Here is a 4,737-nt window from a genome sequence, read left to right as displayed (position 1 = left end):
GTATTTAAATTATTATAAAACTATTATTTTTTATTTAAGTATTTAAAAGTGTCATTTTATTTTGAATGAGTACAATAGTCTAATGGTTGGTAGAGTATGGGTAAGAAGTTATGAGTATGAGAGATTATGAGTTTGAATCTCACCTTTCTTATTTTTAGTGCCTTTTCTCTTTTATTTGTTTCTAACCTTTCTATTTATTTTCAAATCAGAAAAATAGTTTTTTATTATTTTATTAATGCATTTTTTAAAATATATTTTTTTCATTAAAATCATGATTTTATGCACAAAATAGTTTTTTATTAATGCATTTTTAAAATATGACTTTTTTTCTCCATTAAAATCATGAATTTATCCATAAAATAGTCACAAAATCATAAAATAAGATAAAATCAATCAAAATCTTTTTTTCTTATTATTACTATTAGAATATTTTCATTATTTAAAATTCACAAAGCCATGAATCCATATTGATTCATTGACTTGCCCCTTAAGAAATAGATAAAATCAACTTAAATGAAATCTTTCCTAAACGATTCAACCACGTTTAATTTTTTAACATAATTTTAATCTATAAATAACACATTTTTTCTTCATTTTTTCTCATCCACAATTTACTTATTCATTGTCCTAAAGTTGTTGCTCTTCATATCGAAGAACAACAACAATCAAACCCTAATCTAAGCCCTAGTCATTTCTGTAATTCAAGTTCCGATAAACATCAAGGCAGAAAACGAGAAAAAGAGGAAATAAGGAGAAAAAAAACCTGCATCTTTGCTCAAAATCAGGGAAATCCTCCTCCTTGTGTGTAATATCTTGAAACAAACTGACGATTTTTATTGAATTTCAATGACAGAATAAATAGCCACAGGCTAAACAACCATCCCACAATTTTAGGCTGATTCTAACTGACCACTAGCCCACTCCTAAACTTGCTGCAAGCATAAACTAACAGACTTTGACTAATTCTAATTTAAAGGGAAATAATAGACTATATTAATTAATTAATAACCTAATGCATACTAAGTTGCAGCTGGAAATATTCTAACATCCTCCCCTGAACTGAAGCCTCTTCATCCAAGATCTTCAGTTCACTTCCTCATGATTGAACTCTGTTAAGTCACGCATGCCGAGCTTTCCTCTGAGTCTCTGAAAAATATCCAACTTGACTGCCTTAGTCATTACATCAGCAACTTGTTCATGTGTTCCACAGTGCTCCAATTCTATTATGCCATCTCTAACTAAGTCTCTTAGAAAGTGAAACCTTACATCAATATGTTTACTCCTTCCATGGAGAACAGGATTCTTAGAAAGCTTAATTGTGGAACTATTGTCACACCAGATCTTTGTACCTTCCTTCACACTTGATGTCCATCCCACCACCTCCAGAATTCTCTTCAACCACACACACTGAGTAGCACATTGAGATGCTGCAACAAATTCTGCCTCTGTTATGGAGAGAGTGACGACAGGCTGCTTCTTAGAAGCCCATGAAATAGCTCCTCCTGCTAGAAAGAACACATACCCACTTGTATTTTTCCTATCATCCCCATCACCTGCATAGTCACTGTCTGTGTAACCCAATAGACATTCATTCCCAGCATTTTTCTTGTACCATATACCATAAGTGAGTGTCCCCTTCAGATACCTGAGAACTCTCTTTGCTGCTAACATGTGTTGTCTTGTTGGGGCTTGCATATATCTACTTAGCAAGCAAACTGTATACATTATATCAGGTCTTGTGGCTGTGATATACAACAGACAGCCAATGAGCTGCTTGTATTGAGTTGCATCAACAGAGATACCATCACCTTTTACAGATAACTTAACACCGGGTACCATCGGATTATGAACAAAATTGCAGTCCAGCAACTGAAATCTTTCCAGAATCTCCTTTGCATACTTTTGTTGACTGATAAATATTCCCTCCTTACTTTGAAATACCTCCACACCCAGAAAATACCTCATTTTTCCTAAGTCTGTCATTTCAAACTCAGCATTCATTGATGACTTAAACTCTTCCAATAATGAAGTAGTATTGCTAGTGTACATCACATCATCGACATATACACTTACCAACAACACATGAGCTCCCTTCCTTTTGATAAATAGTGTGTGCTCGTATGTGCACCTTTCAAAACCAGCCTTGAGAAAGTATTTCTCGATTCTACTGTACCAAGCTCTTGGAGCTTGTTTTAACCCATAAAGTGCTTTCTTAAGCTTATAAACCTTTGATTCCTCCCCAGCAACCACAAACCCTTGTGGTTGCTCCACATAAACATCCCCGGCAAGCTCACCGTATAAGAAAGCACTCTTCACGTCTAGCTGACAAACAGGATAGCCATGGTATGCAGCAAAAGCTAGGAAGACTCTAATTGTGTCCCACCTAGCCACAGGAGCAAAGACTTCAGTGTAGTCTATACCTTCCTTCTGAGCGTACCCTTTCACAACCAATCTTGCTTTGTATTTATCAACACTACCATTCTCCTTCAACTTTGTTTTAAACAACCACTTCACCCCAATCTGCTTCACACCTGATGGTAGCTCAGTAAGACGCCATGTATTGTTCTTCTCAATTGCTTGAATTTCTTGCTTCATAGCAATTCTCCATTTCTCCTCCTTCACCGCATCTTCAAAAATTAAAGGATCCTCTGCTGAAGCTAGCATTGCACATAGATCTGTTTGACTGAAACTCAGATCATAGTCTTCCAAGTACGAAGGAAGTCTCCTTTGCCTCGGTTCCAAATCTGTAGCAGTCACATTTGGCTCATTCTGCACAAGGTGATCCTCCGCTTCATTTGTAGGATTCTGATTACTTTCCTCCTCGCTGTCATCTGCATCTGAATCACAATCTTCATCAATACATCCTTCCCATATCAGTGTTGTTGATGAAGAACTACTTTCAGGCTCACTATCCCATCCCTTCTGCTCATCAAAGCTAACATCTCGACTAACAACCACCTTTTTAGTGTTGGGATTGTACAGTCTATATGCCTTTGATTCTTGAGACATTCCAAGAAAGAAACCTCTCCAACTCTTATCATCAAGTTTCTTCCTTTGCTGATCTAGAACATGTACAAAAGCAACACATCCAAAGACTTTAAAATGCTCGACTGAAGGCGGATTACCTGTCCAAAGTTCTTGAGGAGTTTTATCCTTGTTAGCAACTGTGGGACTTCTGTTGAGAATGTAGGCTTTCCAGGAAACTGCTTCAGGCCAGAAAGTAGTAGGTACCTTGGTATCTTTCATCATGCATCTGACCATATTCATAATGGTCCTATTCTTTCTTTCTGCTACTCCATTCTGTTGTGGAGTGAGAGCTGTAGTGAGCTGCCTTCTGATTCCTTCTTTAGCACACAAGTCTTGGAACTCTGTAAGAGTAAACTCTCCTCCTCTATCTGTTCTAAGACATGTAATGGCAGATCCTGATTCCTTCTCAATTTGAGCCTTGAATTTCTTGAAAACATCAAATGTTTCTGATTTTTCTTTCAAGAAAAAAACCCATAGCTTTCGACTAAAATCATCAATCACTGTAAGAACGTACCTCTTCCCGCTGCTTGATTGAGGAGTGATAGGGCCACATAGATCTGCATGAAGCAACTGCAACCTCTAGGTGGATTTCCACTTGCTTTGCTTTGGAAAAGCCTTTCTCTGCTGCTTCCCTACCATACAAGTTGAGCAAATTTCAGAATTTCCGGTTAGCTTGGGCAGACCTGTAACCAGCTTCTTCTTCTCTAACTTCATTAAATTTTGATAGCTTAAGTGTCCAAATCTACGATGCCATAGAGTCAACAAATCTTCCTTGTCACCTGTAATTTGCAAACATTGATCTAAGCTTCTTTTCTCACTTTTCTTTGGCATAGTGTGAAACACAAACATTCTGTTTGTCTTCATTTTGATTTGCAGTAAAAGTCCTTTCTCCTCATGAAAGACTTTGCATACATTGTTCTTGATAAGAAAGGTGAGTCCTTTCTCCTGCATTTGGCCAACACTAAGCAGATTTGTTGTCAAACCGGGTACATAGAAAACATCCTGAACCACAAGCACCTTTTGTTCTGTTACCAGCCTTGCACTGCCTTTGCCTACAACTTCAAGTTTGTCGCCATTTCCCAACTTGACAGATCGCCTGAATTTCTCATCAAGAGTGACAAACCATTCCTTGGTTCCACTCATGTGATTGCTGCACCCAGAATCTAGAAACCACCAGCTCTGCTGACTCTCAAAGCTTTGATCTCCATAAACCATTAAGCTCACTTCTTCATTCCTGCTTTGCACTTCTTCAATAGTCACCATAAGGAGCACTTCCTCTGTCATATCATCATGATGATATCCTGCATTGGAATAATTTGCTTGAGCATTCCAATCAGGACATTCATTTTTGAAGTGTCCGAGTTTGTGGCAATGGAAACACTCCACTGTATCACGATTCCAGGGCCTTGCTCCTCTACCTCTTCCTCTGCCCCGAAAATTTCCTCTACCGTTGCCTCTTCCACCTCTGCCACCATAGTCATGAGTAGCTTTTAAGGCCTGATCATCTTCACCACTCTTCCTGTTGAATTTCTGTTCATGTACCAACAATGAACTCTGAAGTGCATCAACCGTTAGGGTGTCAATATCTTTTGATTCTTCGATAGAGCAGACAATATAATTGAATCTCTCTGTTAGGGTGCGAAGAATCTTCTCAACCACCTTCACATCATCCATTGTTTCACCACAATTCCTCATAGCATTTGCCACCAC

The sequence above is a fragment of the Lathyrus oleraceus genome, chromosome 1 (genome assembly GCF_024323335.1).
Source record: "Lathyrus oleraceus cultivar Zhongwan6 chromosome 1, CAAS_Psat_ZW6_1.0, whole genome shotgun sequence".
Classification (NCBI taxonomy): Eukaryota; Viridiplantae; Streptophyta; class Magnoliopsida; order Fabales; family Fabaceae; genus Lathyrus; species Lathyrus oleraceus.
Note: the sequence above shows the minus strand (reverse complement) of the source record.